General features: G+C 40.9%; 1 pseudogene; it reads right to left on the bottom strand.

The window, feature by feature from the left end:
* Positions 1-21,359: 21,359 nt before the first annotated feature.
* On the bottom strand, positions 21,360-21,472 carry LOC148803629 (U5 spliceosomal RNA; annotated as a pseudogene).
* Positions 21,473-22,215: the final 743 nt, after the last annotated feature.

Here is a 22,215-nt window from a genome sequence, read left to right as displayed (position 1 = left end):
TTTCTCCTATGTGTATATTGTTCGACTGTACTAGTATAAATAATAAACTCATTCTTTCGCCCCCACAATTCTGGAGGGCTTTCAGTCACTCGACTCACCTCTCTTCTCTCTTCTCCTCTCCTCTCTTCACTTGCTCTTGCTCAACACGTACGAAACCTGCAATTCAAGCATAGTTGGTGGCTGCACTTGTAAGTCCCGAGGATATGATGGACACTTGCAGAAAGAACAAAGTTGATTACATAAAATTATAGCGAGTTTGCATCGCTGACAATCTTCAACTAGCACATAAAATTGGCTATTCCAAATCTATTTCACGGCCAAGTCTCTGTGTGTCTAAAGCATTGACCTGCCCAAGAATATCGAGTAAGAAATGGAGAAAAACAAACAATTCTAGAAAACAAAACGGGAGATGCAGGTTATAGTGGCTTTCTTTGCGTGCTTTGACTAGGCCCATTGGTGCTCCACTTTGTACACTTGAATCGTATCTGCCACAAAATCTCGTAGAAGTGCCAATTCCTGGAGATAACCGAGAACAGTTTTATAAAACTAGAAAAGAAAATACTCTACAATACCGATTACCAAAAATAAATTTCTAAATCTAAGAAAACTTTTGCATGTAAAAGGAATGCGAGGACATACATGGTCGCAGTCACTCTTGATTCCTTCGCTTTTAATGGGAGCTCCAAATAATGTGCCTGTTGTGGCACAATTGACATTGCTTTTGAAGCACCCGTTAAGTCGTGCCAGCCAAAAATCAACATCCCACGTTAGAATCATTCCATGCAAAAGCCAAACCTTGAATATTGACTAGGGGCTGCATATCTACTGGCCAAGATAAGTAGATCTGAGTGGGGAAGGAAAGGAAATACCGGTGTTGATGTCGTACGGGTCTTCACCCGTAACTTATTCATGAACTAGGGCTATCAATGGGTCGGGTCTTCCCAACAGGTCCTTGCAGACCGAAGCATTAATAACGGTTCTGGTTCAGTAAGTTTATCCGACTAATGAATTGGGCCGGTTCTTGCTCTCAACAGTTCCAAACTGATTCGGACCGAAAATCGTTCACTTTATTAATTATTTGTGACATATTGTTAATATTCTTATCATTCTATCATATTGTACACTTAAAATGTCAAATTTTATGTATAATACTAGTTAAAAGTGTTTGTTTAACTAGCTTATCTTATGTTTAAACTTTCTCCTTCAATTTTTATTAAGGTTATATTATTAACTTTTAAATTTTAAGTTCCTAGTTAAATAGAGCACTAATAGTTTTTAGCATAATCGGTTGGTTGTTAACTAATCTTAGCTTTTATTCTTCCAAGAACGGTTCTGGGTCTATGTTTTTGGGCCAATTAACAACCGGTTTGGGAATGCTTCTTCCTAGATCCGAGTCGGATCCTACCTATTGACGGACCTACGTTGAGTGGCCATTTGCTGGTCGAACCAAACCTTAAAAAGTCCGAAAGAACAGTCAACCATGCATCCTGCACAATGAAAACAAAATGGTATCCGTTAAAAATGAGCAGAACAAAATGAACAGAAACCAACATCACCACATAAATCGACAGTTAGTTACCCTGCCAAAATCAGAACTAACAAAAGCACCGAAAAATGTGGTCGTTGATTTATTCCTTTCTGACTGTATCAGCATTTGCACCCCATTCATTCTAGGAAAACCAGATATATGGTGTTCATAGTGCAAATCTAGATCATTTTTCTATTTTCTTATTCAGTCACATAAATTCCATGAAAAGTACTGTACTACAATTATACAAAAAGGTACAGCTTAGGTTCTGCTTTTTACCTACGGTTTCGACAAGAACCGGTCAGAATTGTATGGTGGAAGAGTCGGGAGCCCCGTTCCGCGAACGGGCATGGCGTCGTGGAATCTGCATCTACGCACACTACCCAAGCAAATTAGAAAATGCAAGAGCTTATATAAAGGAGTGGAGAGAGTAACTTTTCTATTGCAATAGCTTGAGAGGATGTGTACGAAACCTGCAATTCAAGCATCGTTGGTGGCTGCACTTGTAAGTCGCGAGGATATGATGGACACTTGCAGAAAGAACAAAGTTGATTACATAAAATTATAGCGAGTTTGCATCGCTGACAATCTTCAACTGGCACATAACATTGGCTATTCCAAATCTATTTCACGGCCAAGTCTCTGTGTGTCTAAAGCATTGACCTGCCCAAGAATATCGAGTAAGAAATGAAGAAAAACAAACAATTCTAGAAAACAAAATGGGAGATGCAGGTTATAGTGGCTTACTTGAATCGTATCTACCACATAATCTCATAGAAGGGCCAATTCCTGGAGATAACCGAGAACAATTTTATAAAACAAGAAAAGAAAATACTGAAAGAATGGTAGGATCCATATAATGGACGCCATAAAGGTTGCGGAATGGGTGGGGCGAATTTCAAAAATTTCCTACCTTCTCCCAACTGGGAATCATATTCCCTAAATTTAGAATACAATATTCAAGGATCCTACTTGAACCATAATCAAACCAGATCTGAACCAAAAGATAAAAGGGAGGAATATACCTGATCCAGAGAAGCAATATCTCCCAAAGTTGGTGTTCACGCCCAAAGAATGCACCAAGATCCGTTCCTGCTGAAGATGACACAGCTGTGGATGGAACAGAACCAGCAGGCTGCGTTCTACACACTAGATCCTTCGCAAGAACCCTCTGGAAGCACTAAACACTGAGTCTTTTCAGTCTTTCTTGCAAGACTGATGTCAAGAACTGATTTCTTGACTTCTTTTTGCTGCAAAGATCGAATCTTGCAACAGTGAATGGCAGCGGCAGGAGGAGAACTCCAGGGACGAAGATGGCTGAACTGCTTTTCTTCTCTCTGGAGTATGAATGAGATCTTATCTCAATTCGCAGGAAGCTTTCTTGCTTTTCACCCTTGGTTCGAAATCTGATATATTTCTCTTGTTTTTCTCCTCCTTTCTTCTTGATTAAGAAACCTCCTAATTAGGAGTTATCCCAATCCAAATCTGTATTTGGATAGGGGATTATCTTAATCCTATCTGCTGATTAAGTTAGTTTACTCCTGATCTTATCAGGAGGTTACCACATTCAAATCTAATTTGAATTTGGTCTCCTGGAGTGGATAAGGTTAAAGGCCCAATCCTTTTACTAACATTAATCTCAGATTCGCCCCATAGATGGGTGATCATATCAGCCTAGCTCGAAATGGGCTTTTGGCCCATTAGATGTTCAGTGTTTAACTAGTTTCCAATCTGCTGCCCAGTTGGACTTCTTTGTATGGCGTGGGACCCAAGCATTGATCTACACACCAGCCACATGGGTTCGGCCCAGCCGAATTCACTAAAAAACTCAGTAAACCCCTGAGTCCATCATATGGACCCTATGGGCCCAACACTTACATTAAGTGGTCCCTGGGCCAAGCCATCTTATAAAAACCCAAGGACTGTGGGCAGGTGCAAGATTAGCCCATCAGGTACTACCCTAAATGGTCTTACACTTAACCTCTCAGCCCTTAATGATCAAGCACTGCCTGACAAGAGAGGACCTCTCCCTCGGCTGCAAGGAACAGTGCCGCACTCTCCACTCACATGGATCCCGGGAATTAAAACCATTTGCAAACAATTTGAAACCGTACATATATATATAAATATATTAATTTTGCAAAACGAAATTCCAACAATTGAAATCAACTGCCGGCAGTTTGGTTTTTTTCAGGGAGAGTGCATTCCCGATAATTACCCTTTGTCCGACAAAGGGGCTGATCCTGTCAGTATGATCACCCACTCAGATGAATTCTCAGACTGTCCCAACATACCCAGGTTTTGATCCCCATCTAAGGATCTCACTGATTGGCATATCAAAGACAGCCCAATCCGACACTTAGTGAAATGTCATAATCGAGTCTCGGGGTTAGGTGTAACTTTCCAATTTTGCCCATCTGTCTCCAAGGTCCAAGGCAACATTGGAAATCTGGTCCGGTTCAAGGATTCAAGTAATCCCATACTGCATGTGCCTCGGGTCTTACCCTGGTAGCTGAGACAGGCCATCCCAACACTTGGTGGCACACCAGTATCAGCCTTGGCAGCATAAATCTCCCCAGACTTATCCAACGGCTGTGAATATTTAAAACTAACACGAGTCTCTGTAAGTGTCCAGTTTTAGGGTCTTACACATAATTAAACCAAACAACATGAATCAAACATGCACTTTATTTATTTCCACTAAATAACAAAAGTACATCAAATCGGATTGAAGCTAAGGGCAAACAAGACTATCTAACAGCTCCCACTTGCACTTAGGTCCAATCTAGTACAAGCCGGAGTCCCATACTTTCCACGTGTTTCTCAAACACCTTCTATGTCAGTGGCTTAGTCAATGGGTCTGCCACATTATCCGCTGATGCTACCTTCTGAATCAGGACGTCCCCTCTACCAGCGATCTCCCGCAGTACATGGTACTTTCTCTCGATGTGCTTTGACCTCGAGTGAGCCCGAGGCTCTTTAGCCTGGGCGATCGCTCCATTGTTGTCACACAACAACGGGATGGGTGATGTGCTGGATGGAATCGCTCCCAATTCGTGTATGAATTTCTTCATCCACACGGCTTCCTTGGCAGCTTCACTTGCGGCAATGTACTCGGCTTCGGTTGTGGAGTCTACAGTGGACCCCTGTTTGTTGCTTTTCCAGCAAACAGCACACGATCCTATCGTGAAAACATACCCAGATGTAGACTTTCTATCATCTGGATCCGACTGGAAATCGGCATCGGTATACCCTAGAACTTGTAGTGAACTACCATCGAATACCAGACAAAACTCTTTTGTCCTTCGAAGGTATTTGAGTATGTTCTTCACAGCAGTCCAATGCTCCTGCCCTGGGTTTGCCTGGAATCTGCTTATCACACTCACCGCCTGAGCAATGTCCGGGCGAGTGCACAGCATGGCATACATGATGCTCCCTACGGCTGAGGCGTAGGGAATGTCTCTCATGCTCTCAATCTCCTCAGAAGTCTTGGGAGACATCTTCTTGGAGAGAGTGACTCCGTGCCTAAAAGGAACGTTTCCTTTCTTGGAGTTCTCCATGCTGTATCTTTTGACGATTTTGTCAATGTAAGCAGCCTGGGATAATCCAATTATCTGCTTCGATCTATCTCTATAGAGTCGAAGACCCAGTATGTATGAAGCTTCTCCAAGATCTTTCAAGGAGAACTGTTGTGATAACCATACCTTGACCGAAGTCAACATTCCTACATCATTCCCAATGAGTAGAATATCATCCACGTACAACACCAAAAAGGTGATCTTATCCCCACTGGATTTTCTGTAAACACAGGGCTCATCCGGATTCTGCTCAATGTCAAACGTTTTGACTGCAGAATCAAAACGGATGTTCCAACTCCTAGAAGCCTGCTTAAGTCCATATATGGATCTATTAAGTTTACATACCATGTGTTCCTGACCAGTAGCAATGAAGCCTTGCGGTTGCTGCATGTAGATATCTTCACTAAGATCTCCATTCAGGAACGCGGTTTTGACATCCATTTGCCAAATCTCGTAGTCATGGTACGCTGCTACAGCTAGCAGGATCCTAATGGATTTAAGCATGGCCACGGGCGAAAAGGTTTCCTCATAATCGATGCCTTCTTTCTGAGTATACCCTTTCGCCACCAAACGAGCTTTGTAGGTCTCAATCCTGCCATCGTGGCCCTTCTTCCTCTTGTAGATCCATTTGCAACCAATTGCTTTTACCCCGGAGGGTGGATCCACTAGAGTGCAGACTCCATTGGTCTTCATTGAGTCCATCTCAGCTCTCATGGCCTCCACCCACTTCTGGGAGTCTATGTCTAACATAGCTTCCGCGTAAGTCACGGTATCCTCTTCACTAGTCAAGGCTTCCACCAGGTAACTATCCTGGTCATAACCATATCGGACTGGTGGTCTGTATACCCGGGTGGTCCTTCTAGGTTGGTCATTACCTGGAACTTGTGGGACATCTCCCACTGCTCCTGAGCTCTCCTCATCAAGAACTATTTCCTGACGATGGGTGTCCAGGATGTAATCGGATTCTAAGAATTGGGTCATAGAATAGATAACCCACCGAATCCTTTGGGTAGCCTTTAAACAGGCAACGACTGGTTTTAGATTCCAACTTGTCCGCACTTGTTCTTTTAACGTGTGCAGGACAACCCCAAATCTTCAAGTGTCTTACACTTGGCTTCCTTCCGGTCCAAAGTTCATATAGAGTTTTCGGAACTGATTTGGTTGAAACCCGATTCAGCACGTAGATGGCAGTCTCCAATGCATATCCCCAAAAGGATGTGGATAATTGTGAGTGTACGAGAAGTGACCGGACCATGTCCAACAATGTCCTATTCCTCCTCTCTGAAACACCGTTGAGTTGAGGTGTAGCAGGAGGAGCTAGTTGTGACACTATCCCATTGTCCCTTAAGTAGTCCCTAAATTCGTTAGAGAGATACTCGCCACCTCAATCTAATTGAAGGACCTTGATTTCTCTCCCTAACTGTTTCTCGACTTCCTGTCTGAACTCTTTGAACTTTTCAAAGGATTCAGACTTATGTCTCATTAGGTACACGTAACCATATCGTGAAAAATCATCTGTAAAAGTGATGAAATACACGTGTTGATTCCGTGTCCTAACACTCAGGAGACCACATACATCAGTATGTATTAGGTCAAGTGTGCCTTCAAATCTTTCAGGCTTACCGTCAAATGGCCGCTTAGACATCTTACCTTGAAGGCAAGGTTCACAAGTGGGAAGATTTTCTACGGTTAGAAAATCCAAAGGACCATCCTTTACCAGCCTTGTGATTCGGTCAATACCGATATGGCCAAGTCGGTAATGCCAGAGGCACGTGGGACTTACTGTATCACGATTCCTTTTCTTGGGATTTTCGACTGACGTAGTTTCGGTTAAGTTAGTTTCCAGAGAAGGATGTAGAACATAGAGACCGTTCTCCAGTTCCCCGCATGCGATGAATTTGTTATTCCATTTAACAGTAATCATATTACTAAAATAAACAGTATATCCATCAGCACACAGTTTAGAAACAGAAATTAAATTTCTTCTCAAGTTTTGTACATAAAGACAATCTTTAAGCACAAGTACTCATTCTTTAAAAACTAATTCTACGGTTCCTATTGCCGCAGCTGCAACACTTGCAGTCGTTCCCAAGAACAATGTCACTTCCCCTTCACTCAACCTTCTGCTAACTTTGAACCCCTTTCTTAGATTCCAGGTAGGTAGGACAATTCCTCTTCCAGTGGCCGGCCTGCTTGCAGAAGTGACAGACATCAGATGCCTTGTTCTTCTTCTGCTTCTTAGGTTTGGTAGCTTTCTTCTGGGGCCTCTTTGCCTTTTTCCTTTTCTTGTCCGATTTGTTAGCTTCGGCAAGCATAACCACAGGCTCATCCTTCTTAAGCAGATCCTCGGCTCTCTGCAACATATTGCTGAGTTCCTGGACGCTGACATTCAACTTATTCATATTATAGTTCATTGTGAACGCATTGAAGGAAGAGGGCAAGGAATTTAGGATGGCGTCCACTTGCGTGCCAAGATCTAGCCCGGATCCAAGAGCTTCTAGTTCGTTAATGTATCCCATCATCCGAAGACAATGGTCATGAACTTTCTGCCCTTTGGACATCTGCGCGGTCAAGAACAGTTTTAGGACCTTCTGTCGAGTAGAACGGTTCTGCTCTTCATACATTGTTCGTAGACTGTCCAATATGTCCTTGGCTAGTTCGATCTGATCGAACTGCCTTTGTATTGAGTTGTCTAATGAGGCAATGACAAAGCAGCGGGCTAGGGAGTTCTTATCCTCCCAATCTTGGTAGTCCCTCCTACGGGCCTCAGAAGCCCTATCACCCGGACGTTCCGGGGCAGGATTTTTCACTACCTTGTCCAACTTTTCGGAAGTTAGGACCAGCATAAGATTTCTGTACCAGTCGGCATAGTTTGGGCCCTTAAGCTTGTTATCGTCTAGCAGCTTTGCAAATTGACTGTTTGCCATTTTCTGATAACACAACAAAGATATTAGTCCACAACCTTAGTTTGATTCAAGTTACTTACATAGATATGGATTTTAATCTATGTTCCATTCCCATTTGTTCATCTCTGAGATTTCCCTCCTTTCTCAGTGACGGAGACGACGAAATGTCTCTGGAAATGTGGGAAATCACATGGGGTGCGTGAAGCCAACTGTTTCAGCTGCATAACCCCACCACCTTTCTGTGACGGATCATATCCACTCATCAAATGAGTTTCCCTTTGGCCTCTGTCAGACAAGGTTCAGAGCCGTTTTCAGGTAAACCTTTCTGTCTAGTGAGTGCACACCCATCATATTCAGGTTACGCCAAGGTACCGTGAGAGAGTTCCCATTTTCTAGTGAAGCCCCCTCCCACATCGGTCTATGATGCCCCTATCATCTTATGAAACACTCTAATAGATCCAATAGCAAATGGATAACCCAATTTTATGGTGTGTTTCCTCATTACTGGAGGACCCATCATTGTGCTAATGACGGAAAGCCTTTAGAGAGTCCATCATATGGATCTCCCTATCACATGCATTCATATTTGCTGGAGGGAACAAAATTACGCCCTAGTTCTAATTTAGGTCAAACCAGAGTGGCTCCCACTGACTTTCATAAAGTCAGATTTCTGGTGGGCCTTGATCGGCTAGGGGTTCCGTACGCATCCCTTTTCAGGGTTGTGGGGCCCACCAAGCAAAGAGGGGTCATCCAATGACCTTGAGGGACACCATGGCAATGATGTGCATTCAGCCATGGTGTGCGCAAGAGCCACTAACGAGTCTTCATGGGCCAAGTACTTATGGCCCATGGACGCAGCACATCAAACATCCAAACATCACATGTAAAGGAGGAATTGATCCAATCAATTAACTACTGTAAAGCCCATCGAATAGCCCATTTAGAATCTAAATCATTAACAATTAATGTCTACTAGGTGTATGGGCTTTTGCAGTTTTAACCCTTTAAAACTGGGCTTTACAGGTGGGCCGAATTGATCCCTGTAATTGAACATCAGATTTGAAACAACAAGTGTGAGAAATATGAACTGAAAAACAGACCCTTTCGAACCCCAGATTCGGTCCAAACAGTTTTGGTCCAATCTAGTCCGAAAAAGGTCCAAAACTGATTTTCAATTCAAGAATTAATTCATGAAAGATCTGAAATTAATAATTTTGATTTCAAGCAATCACAAATCAATCTATGGACTGTTCGCACCACCTGCAAAACAGAGGTTAATTTCCAATGTTGCAGTTTCACAAACTGCAAATCGCAGGAAGCGATTTCTCCATCTGCAAATCTCCAGCGCCGCCATCTTCTTCCTTCTTCTTTAATCAAGAACAGAAATCCTATTTCAATTAATTAATTACATTCTTGATCAAATCCTATACATTCAGTCTAGAAAATAAAATTAAAAAAAAAATTATTTACAGACTGAATTAAATGAAATAAATGAATAGAAAAAAAAAGAAAAAAAGGGTGCGCAGACCATCTGCGCCAAATCTGCACTGCGATCTCCAGGTTCGAACAGTCCATTAAATCAAAATAAATAAAGAACAATTCTAAATAAATTTTGGATTTAACAAAAATTAATTTCAGATCAATCGCCCATAACAAGAAACAGTTTCTTGAAATAAAGAAAACAATCTACGCAAATCTTGAAAGAACAACTTCTATCCATCTGCGCAGGGTCAGATCTGATTTTCTTTTGGTTCAAGATTCGAACCTGTGGCACTGATACTACTGAAAGAATGGTAGGATCCATATAATGGATGCCATAAAGGTTGCGGAATGGGTGGGGCGAATTTCAAAAATTTCCTACCTTCTCCCAACTGGGAATCATATTCCCTAAATTTAGAATACAATATTCAAGGATCCTACTTGAACCATAATCAAACCAGATCTGAACCAAAAGATAAAAGGGAGGAATATACCTGATCCGGAGAAGCAATATCTCCCAAAGTTGGTGTTCACGCCCAAAGAATGCACCAAGATCCGTTCCTGCTGAAGATGACACAGCTGTGGATGGAACAGAACCAGTAGGGTGCGTCCTACACACTGGATCCTTTGCAAGAACCCTCTGGAAGCACTAAACACTGAGTCTTTTCAGTCTTTCTTGCAAGACTGATGTCAAGAACTGATTTCTTGACTTCCTTTTGCTGCAAAGATCAAATCTTGCAACAGTGAATGGCAGCGGCAGGAGGAGAACTCCAGGGACGAAGATGGCTGAACTGCTTTTCTTCTCTCTGGAGTATGAATGAGATCTTATCTCAATTCGTAGGAAGCTTTCTTGCTTTTCACCCTTGGTTCGAAATCTGATATATTTCTCTTGTTTTTCTCCTCCTTTCTTCCTGATTAAGAAACCTCCTAATTAGGAGTTATCCCAATCCAAATCTGTATTTGGATAGGGGATTATCTTAATCCTATCTGTAGATTAAGTTAGTTTACTCCTGATCTTATCAGGAGGTTACCAGATTCAAATCTAATTTGAATTTGGTCTCCTGGAGTGGATAAGGTTAAAGGCCCAATCCTTTTACTAACATTAATCTCAGATTCGCCCCACAGATGGGTGATCATATCAGCCCAGCTCGAAATGGGCTTTTGGCCCATTAGATGTTCAGTGTTTAACTAGTTTCCAATCTGCTGCCCAGTTGGGCTTCTTTGTATGGTGTGGGACCCAAGCATTGATCTACACACCAGCCACATGGGTTCAGCCTAGCCTTTAATACAAGGCCTAGCCGAATTCACTGAAAAACTCAGTAAACCCCTAAGTCCATCATATGGACCCTATGGGCCCAACACTTACATTAAGTGGTCCCTGGGCCAAACCATCTTATAAAAACCCAGGGACTGTGGGCAGGTGCAAGATTAGCCCATCAGGTATTACCCTAAATGGTCTTACACTTAACCTCTCAGCCCTTAATGATCAAGCACTGCCCGACAAGAGATGACCTCTCCCTTGGCTGCAAGGAACAGTGCCGCACTCTCCACTCACAGGGATCCTGGGAATTAAAACCATTTGCAAACAATTTGAAACCGTACATATATATATATATAAATATATTAATTTTTCAAAACAAAATTCCAACGATTGAAATCAACTAACGGCAGTTTGGTTTCCATCAGGGAGAGTGCATTCCCGATCATTACCCTTTGTCCGACAAAGGGGCTGATCCTGACACTATGATCACCCACTCAGATGAATTCTTAGACTGTCCCAACATACCTAGGTTTTGATCCCCATCTAAGGATCTCACTGATTGGCATATCAAAGACAGCCCGATCCGACACCTAGTGAAATGTCATAATCGAGTCTAGGGGTCAGGTGTAACTTTCCAATTTTGCCCATCTGTCTCCAAGGTCCAGGGCAACACTGGAAATCTGGTCTGGTTCAAGGATTCAAGTAATCCCATACTGCATGTGCCTCGGGTCTTACCCTGGTGGCTGAGACAGGCCATCCCAACACTTGGCGGCACACCAGTATCAGCCTTGGCAGCATAAATCTCCCAGACTTATCCAACGACTGTGAATATTTAAAACTTACACGAGTCCCTGTAAGTGTTCAGTTTTAGGGTCTTACACAGAATTAAACCAATCAACATGAATCAAACATGCACTTTATTTATTTCCACTAAATAACAAAAGTACATCAAATCGGATTGAAGCTAAGGGCATTCAAGACTGTTTAACAAATACCCTACAATATCGATTACCAAAAATAATCTTCTGTATCTAAGAAAACTTTTGCATGTAAAAGGAATACAAGGACTTACCTGGTCGCAGTCACTCTTGATACCTTAGCTTTCAACGGGAGCTCCAAATAATGTGTCTGTTGTGGCACCCTCGACATTGCTTTTGAAGCACTCAATAAGCCGTGCCAGTCCAAAATCAACATCCCACATTAGAATCATTCCTTGTAATAGCCAAACCTTGAATATTGACTAGGGGCTGCATATCTCCTTACCAAGATAAGTTGATCCGAGTGGGGAAGGAAAGGAAATACCGGTGTTGATGTCGTACGGGTCTTCACCCGTAACTTATTCTTGAATTAGGGCTATCAACGGGTTGGGTCTTCCCAACAGATCCTCGCACACCGAACCATTAATAACGGTTCTGGTTCAATAAGTTTATCTGAATAAAGAATCGGGCCGGTTCTTGCACTCAACTGTCCCAAACCGATTTGGACCGAAAATTGTTCACTTTATTAAATATTTGTGATATATTGTTAATATTCTTATCATTCTATCATATTGTACACTTAAAAGTGTTTGTTTTCCTAGCTTATCTCCAGTTTAATCTTTCTCCCTCAACTTTTATTAAGGTTATATTATTAAATTTTAAATTTTAAGTTCTTAGTTAGATATAGTACTAATAGTTTTTAGCTTAATCGGTTTGGTTGTTGATTGAAATTAGCTTTTATTCTTCCGATAACGGTTCTTGGTCTATGTTTTTGGGCCGATTAACAACCGGTTTGGGAATGCTTCTTCCTAGACCCGAGTCGGACCCAACCCATTGACAAACCTATGTAGAGTGGCCATTTGTTGGTCGAGCCACACCGTGAAACATCCGTAAGAACAGTCAACCACGTATCCTGCACAATGAAAACAAAATGGTATCCGTTAAAAATGGGCAGAACAGAATGAACAGAAACCAACATAACCACATAAATCGACAGTTTGTTACCTTGCCAAAATCAGAACTGACAAAAGCACCGAAAAATGTGGTTGTTGACTTCTTCCTTTCTGGCTGCATCGGCATTTGCAGTCCATTTATTCCAGGAAAACCAGAGGGAAAGTGTTCATAATGCAACTGTATCTCATTTTTCTACCCGCTTATTCTGTCACATAAATGACATGAAAAGTACTATACTACAGTTAAACAATAAGGTACTGCTTAGGTTTTGCCCTTTACTTACGGTTTCAACAAGAACCGGTCAGAATGGTATGGTTCTAGAGTCGGGAACCCCATTCCACGAACGGTCAAGATGTCGTTGAATCTGCATCTACGCACACTACCCAAGCAAATTAATAAATGCAGGAGCTTATATAGAGGAGTAGAGAGAGCAACTACTTTATAGCAATAGCTTTATAGGTTGCGTACCAAACCTGCAATTCAAGCATCATTGGTGGCTGTACTTGTAAGTCTCTGGGATATGATGGACACGTGAAGAAAGAACAAAGTTGAGTGCATAATCTTATAGCGAGTTTGCATCGCAGACAATCTTCAATTAGCACATAACATTGGCTATTCCAAATCTATATCACGGCCAAGTCTCTGCGTGTCCAACGAATTGACCTGCCCAAGAATATCAAGTAAGAAATAGGAGAAAAACAATTGTAGGAAACAAAACGGGAGATGAAGGGTATAGTGGTTTATTTTGGGTGCAATGATTGGACCCATTGGTGCTCCACTTCGTACACTTGGATCGTATTTGCTAGAAAAAGTCGTAGAAGTGCCGATTCCTAGAGATAACCGACAACAGTTTTATAAAACAAGAAAAGAAAATACCTTACAATACCAATTACCAAAATTAAATTCCTGAATCTAAGAAAGCTTTTGCATGTAAATGGATTGTGAGGACTTACATGATCACAGTCACTCTTGATTCCTTAGATTTCAACGGGAGCTCCAAGTAATGTGCTTGTAGTGGCATGATCGACATTACTTTTGAAGCACTCATTAAGCGGTGCCAGTCCAAAATCAACATCTCACGTTAGAATCATTCCTTGCAATAGCCAAACCTTGAACATTGACTAGGGGTTGCAAATCTCCTTACCAAGATAAGTAGATCCGAGTGGGGAAGAAAAGGAAAAACCGAGGTTGATATCGTACGTGTCTTCACATGTACGTTATTCTTAAACTAGGGCTATCAACGAGTCGGGTCTTCCCAGCGGATCCTCGCAGACCAAACCATTAATAACGGTTCTGGTTCGGTAAGTTTATCCGATCGAAGAATCGGGCCGGTTCTCGCTCTCAGCAGTCCCAAACCGATTCAGAGCCAAAGTTGTTCGCTTTATTAATTATATGTCATATATTATTAATATTCTTTATCATTTTATCATATTATACACTAAAAATGTCAAATTTTATGTATAAAACTAGTTAAAAGTGTTTGTTTTCTTAGCTTATCTCTAGTTTAATCTTTCTCCTTCAATTTTTATTAAGGATATATTATTAACTTTTAAATTTTAAGTTCATAGTTAAATAGAACACTAATAGTTTTTAGCATAATCGGTTTGGTTATTATTTGAACTTAGTTTTTATTCTTCCAAAATGGTTCAGGGTCTATGTTTTTGGGCCGTTTGACAACTGGTTTGGGAATGCTTCTTCCTAGACCCGAGTCAGACCCTACCCATTGACGGACCTACGTTGAGTGGCCATTTGTTGGTCGAGCCATACCTTGAAACTTCCGAAAGAACAGTCAACCACGCATCCTGCACAATGAAAACAAAATGGTATCCGTTAAAAATGAGCAAAACAGAATGAACAGAAATCAACATCACCACATAAATCAATAGTTCGTTACCTTACCAAAATTAGAACTAACAAAAGCACCGAAAAAGGTGGCCATTGGCTTCTTCCTTTCTTGTTGCATCGGCATTTGCACCTCATCTATTCTAGGAAAACCAGAGGTAAGGTGTTCATAGTGCAACTGTATATCATTTTTCTATCTGCTTATTCAGTCACATAAATTCCATGAAAAGTACTGTACTATAATCATACAAAAAGGTACTGCTTAGGTTCTACCTTTTACTAACGGTTTCGACAAGAACCGGTCAGAATTGTATGGTGAAAGAGTCGGGAGCCCCATTCCATGGACGGGCATGACATTTTGGAATTTGCATCTACGCACTCTGCCCAAGCAAATTAGAAAATGCAGGAGCTTATATAAAGGAGTGGAGAGAGCAACTTATCTAATTCAATAGCTTGAGAGGATGTGTACCAAACCTACAATTCAAGCATCGTTGGTGGCTGCACTTCAAAGTCGTGAGGATATGATGGACACCTGTAGAAAGAACAAAGTTGAGTACATAAAATTATAGCGAGTTTGCATCACTGACAATCTTCAACTAGCACATAACATTAGCTATTCCGAATCTATTTCATGGCCAAGTCTCTTTATGTCTAAAGCATTGGCCTGCTCAAGAATATTGAGTAAGAAATGGAGAAAAGCGAACAATTCTAGAAAAAAAAATGGGAGATGTAGGTTATACTGGCTTACTTTGCGTGCTTTGACTGGTTCCATTCGTGCTCCACTTAGTACACTTGAATCGTATCTGCCACATATCATAGAATGGCCAATTCCTGGAGATAACCGAGAACAGTTTTATACCCTACAATACTGATTACCAAAAATAATCTTCTGTATCTAAGAAAACTTTTGCATGTAAAAGGAATACGAGGACTTACCTGGTCGCAGTCACTCTTGATACCTTAGCTTTCAACGGGATCTCCAAATAATGTGTCTGTTGTGGCACGCTCGACATTGCTTTTGAAGCACTCATTAAGCCGTGCCAGTCCAAAATCAACATCCCATGTTAGAATCATTCCTTGTAATAGCCAAACCTTGAATTTTGACTAGGGGCTGCATATCTCCTTACCAAGATAAGTAGATCCGAGTGGGGAAGAAAAGGAAATACCGGTGTTGATGTCGTACGAGTCTTCACCCGTAACTTATTCTTGAATTAGGGCTATCAACGGGTCGGGTCTTCCCAACGGATCCTCACAGACCAAACCATTAATAACGGTTCTGGTTCAGTAAGTTTATCTGAATAAAGAATCGGGTCGGTTCTTGCTCTCAACTGTCCAAACCGATTCTGACCAAAAATCGTTCACTTTATTAAATATTTGTGATATATTGTTAATATTCTTATCATTCTATCATATTGTACACTTAAAATGTCAAATTTTATGTATAGTACTAGTTAAAAGTGTTTGTTTTCCTAGCTTATCTCTAGTTTAATCTTTCTCTCTCAATTTTTATTAAGGTTACATTATTAAATTTTAAATTTTAAGTTCTTAGTTAAATAGAGTACTAATAGTTTTTAGCATAAGCAGTTTGGTTGTTATTTGAAATTAGCTTCTATTCTTCCAAGAACGGTTCTTGGTCTATGTTTTTGGGCCGATTAACAACCGGTTTGGGAATGCTTCATCCTAGACCCGAGTCGGACCCAACCCATTGACAGACATACGTCAAGTGGCCATGTGCTGGTAGAGCCACACCGTGAAACTTCCGAATGAACAGTCAACCACGCATCCTGCACAATGAAAACAAAATGGTATCCATTAAAAATGAGCAGAACAGAATGAACAGAAACCAACATCATCACATAAATCGACAGTTAGTTACCTTGCCAAAATCAGAACTGACAAAAGCACCGAAAAATGTGGTCGTTGACTTCTTCCTTTCTGGTTGCATCAGCATTTGCACCCCATTTTGCAACTGTATCTCATTTTTCTACCTGCTTATTCTGTCACATAAATGACATGAAAAGTATTGTACTACAGTTAAACAATAAGGTATTGCTTAGGTCCTGCCCCTTTACGTAGGGTTTCAACAAGAACCGGTTAGAATGGTATGGTTCTAGAGTCGGGAACCCCATTCCACGAACGGTCAAGACGTTGTTGAATCTGCATCTACGCACACTACCCAAGCAAATTAGTAAATGCAGGAGCTTATATAGAGGAGTAGAGAGAGCAACTACTTTATAGCAATAGCTTTAGAGGTTGTGTACCAAACCTGCAATTCAAGCATCGTTGGTGGCTGCACTTGTAAGTCTCGGGGATATGATGGACACCTGAAGAAAGAACAAAGTTGAGTGCATAATCTTATAGCGAGTTTGCATCGCAGACAATCTTCAATTAGCACATAACATTGGCTATTCCAAATCTATATCACGGCCAAGACTCTGTGTGTCCAAAGCATTGAGCTGCCCAAGAATATCGAGTAAGAAATAGGAGAAAAACAATTCTAGAAAACAAAAGGGGAGATGAAGGGTATTGTGGCTTATTTTGGGTGCATTGATTGGGCCCATTGGTGCTGTTAGACAGTTTATGTATGCCCTTATCTTCAATCTAATTTGATGTACTTTTGTTATTTAGTGGAAATAAATAAAGTGCATGTTTGATTCATGTTGTTTGGTTTAATTCTGTGTAAAACCCTAAAACTGGACATTTGTAGAGACTCATGTTAGTTTTAAATGTTCACAGCCGTTGGATAAGTCTGGGGAGATTTATCCTGCCAAGGCTGATGCTGGTGTGCCACCAAGTGTTGGGATGGTCTGTCTCAGCCATCAGGGTAAGACCCGAGGCACATGCAGTATGGGATTACTTGAATCCTTGAACCGGACCAGATTTCCAGTCTTGCCCTGGACCTTGGAGATAGATGGGCAAAACTGGAAAGTTACACCTGACCCCTAGACTCGATTATGACACTTCACTAGGTGCTGGATCAGGCTGCCTTTGATATGCCAATCAGTGAGATCCTTGGTGGGGATCAAAACCTGGGTATGTTGGGGCAGTTTGAGAATTCATCTGAGTGGGTGGTCATAGTGACAGAATCAGCCACTTTGTCGGACAAAGGGTAATGATTGGGAATGCACTCTCTCTGTTGGAAACCAAACTGCCGGCAGTTGATTTCAATCGTTGGAATTTTGTTTTGCAAAATTAATATATTTACATATATATGTACAGTTTCAAAATGTTTGCAAATGGTTTTAATTCCCGGGATCCATGTGAGAGGAGAGTGCGGCACTGTTCCTTGCAGCCGAGGGAGAGGTCCTCTCTTGTCGGGTAGTGCTTGATCATTAAGGGCTGAGAGGTTAAGTGTAAGACCATTTAGGATAATACCTGATGGGCTGATCTTGCACCTGCCCACAGTCCCTGGGTTTTTATAAGATGGCTTGGCCCAGGGACCACTTAATGTAAGTGTTGGGCCCATAGGGTCCATACGATGGACTAAAGGGGTTCATTGAGTTTTTCAGTGAATTCGGTTGGGCCTTGTATTAAAGGCTAGGCCGAACCCATGTGGCTGGTGTGTAGATCAATGCTTGGGTCCCACGCCATACAAAGAAGCCCAACTGGGCAGCAAATTGGAAGCTAATTAAACACTGAACACTTAATGGGCCAAAAGAACATTTCGAGGTGGGCTGATATGATCACCCATCCAGGGGGCGAATTTTAGATTGAAGTTAGTAAAAGGATTGGGCTCTTAGCTCTATCCACTCTTAGAGACCAAATTCAAATTAGATTTGAATCTGGTAACCTCCTGATAAGATCAGGAGTAAGCTAGCTCTATCTAGGAAAGGGATTAAAATCATCCCCTATCCAAATACTGATTTGGATTGGGATAACTCCTAAGGAGGAGATTTCTTAATCAAGAAGAAAGGAGGAGATTTCGAACCAACTAAGAGGAAGAAATATCAGATTCCGAACCAAGCAAGATCGCAAGAAGGGTTCCTGCGATTTGAGATTAGATCTCATACTCTCCAGAAAAGAAAAACAGTTCAGCCTTTTTCGTTTTCTGGAGATCTCCTCCTACCGCCGCCATCTGCAATATTGCAAGATTCGATCTTTGCAGAAAAGAAGGTCAAGAAACCAGTTCTTGACATCAGTCTTGCAAGAAAGACTGAAAGAATTCAGTGTTTAGTACATCCAGGGGATTCTTTGAAGGATCCAGTGTGTAGGACATACCCTGCTGGTTCTGTTCCATCCACAGCTGTGTCATCTTCAGCAGGGATAGATCTTGGAGCATTCTTTGGGCGTGAACACCAACTTTGGGAGATACTGCTTCTCCGGATCAGGTATAATCCTCCCATTTATCTTTTGGTACAGATCTGGTTTGATTAGGGTTCAAGTAGATCCTTGAATATTGTATTCTAAATTTAGGGAATATGATTCCCAGTTGGGAGAAGGTAGGAAATTTTTGAAATTCGCCCACCCATTCCGCAACCTTTATGGCGTCCATTAGATGGATCCTACCATTCTTTCAGGTGCTCCACTTCGTACACTTGGATCGTATTTGCTAGATAATCCCGTAGAAGTGTCGATTCCTAGAGATAACCGAGAACAGTTTTATAAAACAAGAAAAGAAAATACCTTACAATACCAATTACCAAAATTAAATTCCTGAATCTTAGAAAGCTTTTGCATGTAAATGGATTGTGAGGACTTACATGATCGCAGTCACTCTTGATTCATTAGATTTCAACGGGAGCTCCAAGTAATGAGCTTGTAGTGGCATGATCGACATTACTTTTGAAGCACTCATTAAGCAGTATCAGTCCAAAATCAACATCTCACGTTAGAATCATTCCTTGCAATAGCCAAACCTTGAACATTGACTAGGGGTTGCAAATCTCCTTACCAAGATAAGTAGATCCGAGTGGGGAAGAAAAGGAAAAACTGAGGTTGATATCGTACGTGTCTTCACATGTACCTTATTCTTAAACTAGGGCTATCAACGGGTCGGGTCTTCCCAATGGATCCTCGCAGACCAAACCATTAATAACGGTTCTGGATCGGTAAGTGTATCCGATCGAAGAATCGGGTCGGTTCTCGCTCTCAGCAGTCCCAAACCGATTCAGAGCCAAAGTCGTTCGCTTTATTAATTATATGTGATATATTATTAATATTCTTTATCATTTTACCATATTATACACTTAAAATGTCAAATTTTATGTATAATACTAGTTAAAAGTGTTTGTTTTCTTAGCTTATCTCTAGTTTAATCTTTCTCCTTCAATTTTGATTAAGGATATATTATTAACTTTTAAATTTTAAGTTCATAGTTAAATAGAACACTAATAGTTTTTAGCATAATTGGTTTGGTTGTTATTTGAACTTAGTTTTTATATTTCCCAGAACAGTTCAGGGTCTATGTTTTTGGGCCGATTGACAACCGGTTTGGGAATGCTTCTTCCTAGACCCGAGTCGGACCCACCATTGATGGACCTACGTTGAGTGGCCATTTGCTGGTCGAGCCACACCTTGAAACTTCCGAAAGAACAATCAACCACACATCTTGCACAATGAAAACAAAATGGTATCCGTTAAAAATGAGCAAAACAGAATGAACAGAAACCAACATCACCACATAAATCGATAGTTAGTTACCTTACCAAAATTAGAACTAACAAAAGCACCGAAAAAGGTGGCCATTGACTTCTTCCTTTCATGTTGCATCGGCATTTGCACCTCATCTATTCTAGGAAAACCAGAGGTAAGGTGTTCATAGTGCAACTGTATATCATTTTTCTATCTGCTTATTCAGTCACATAAATTCCATGAATAGTACTGTAATATAATCATACAAAAAGGTACTACTTAGGTTCTACCTTTTACTAACGGTTTTGACAAGAACCGGTCAGAATTGTATGGTGAAAGAGTCGGGAGCCCCATTCCACGGACGGGCATGACGTCGTGGAATTTGCATCTACGCACACTGCCCAAACAAATTAGAAAATGCAGGAGCTTATATAAAGGAGTGGAGAGAGCAACTTATCTATTGCAATAGCTTGAGAGGATGTGTACCAAACCTACAATTCAAGCATCGTTGGTGGCTGCACTTCAAAGTCGCGAGGATATGATGGACACCTGTAGAATCACGCTCGACATTGCACTTCAAAGTGGCTGCACTTCAAAGTCGCGAGGATATAATGGACACCTGCACTTCAAATTCACGCTCGGCATTGCTTTTGAAGCACTCAATAAGCCGTGCCAGTCCAAAATCAACATCCCACGTTAGAATCATTCCTTGTAATAGCCAAACCTTGAATATTGACTAGGGGCTGCATATCTCCTTACCAAGATAAGTAGATCCGAGTGGGGAAGGAAAGGAAATACCGGCGTTGATGTCGTACGGGTCTTCACCCATAACTTATTCTTGAATTAGGGCTATCAACGGGTCGGGTCTTCCCAATAGATCCTCGCACACCGAACCATTAATAATGGTTCTGGTTCAGTAAGTTTATCTGAATACTATTAAACCTATTATAATTGTTTTTTGTGCTTTTAACAAATATTTTAAAGTTATTAACATAATTCCATTATAATATTTAAATAATTGTTAAATGTTTTAATTGAAACTTTCTTTAGATGGATATAAATGAAAAGTGGGAGAGAGGATAAATCGGAATTAGAGATAATTAGAAGATAAATAGAAATTAGGGAGAGATGGAGATAATTTAAGAGAAAGTAGGGAATAGTTAGTTTCCTAATAATAATAAGTGGAAAAAAAGGAGATAAGCCATGTTAAGTGGCAACTCCTAGTGCTTCTAGAGGAAATCTTGCACCCCCTCTAGAATTGCGTGGTTTGGAGAAAACCCTCCAAAAGTAGGCATATGACGCTGTCAGCGAAGAGAACACGGATTCTTTAGTAAAAGGCGAAAAGAATAGTTCACTCTGTGCTTACCGCATGGTTGCGTGTTGTGAATCAATTTTGATTGGAATTTTACATGAGCTTATTTATTGGAAAGTTTGCTACTGTTTCGATGTGGGACTCTATCCAATAGCTCAATACCCAATAATGAATACCAAAACCATATCAACAATGTTCACTTCCTATTGTAAATCCGAGAGAAATCCAACACAACACTTGGTGAAGTTTGGCTTCCTCTCGTGATTCCCAAGTGAAAGGGTGGGAATCAATACCAAAACGGATCCACTAGCCACCACATATAAGATAATTAGTCTTTTACAGAAATACATGACACCAAATCAATTTTGTTTTTTCTTTTTTAATAAAAGACTAGTAAAAAGCTCAAGCAATGCATAGGGTAAAAAGAATAATTATAATTCATTTTTAATTATTTTTAAAACCAAGTATTTGACAATTACTCCATTATTTTTCAATTAGTGCAGTATGTAGACTTTAAATGCAAAATAATTTGGTTTGGTTGTTATCGGACTCCACATCGTGTGTGTGTGTGTGTGTGTAAGAGAGAGAGAGAGAGAGAGAGAGAGAGAGAGAGAGAGCAAATAAGCACACATACCTGTAATCTATACAAGTGGGCAATGGTAGATTGCTTCTCACCTAGGAAACATGCTTGCCAAGTTATACAACTAATATAGACTGCATGCAAAGATACACAATATCATTTTGCATAATGTGTGCCATACTGAGTTGTATTATAGCTCATCCAGACTGCAGGCATAGGAAACAAGT

Source organism: Nelumbo nucifera, chromosome 1 (assembly GCF_055504915.1).
Source record: "Nelumbo nucifera cultivar China Antique chromosome 1, China Antique-T2T, whole genome shotgun sequence".
NCBI lineage: Eukaryota > Viridiplantae > Streptophyta > Magnoliopsida > Proteales > Nelumbonaceae > Nelumbo > Nelumbo nucifera.
Note: the sequence above shows the minus strand (reverse complement) of the source record. Positions and strands in the feature narration are given on the sequence as shown.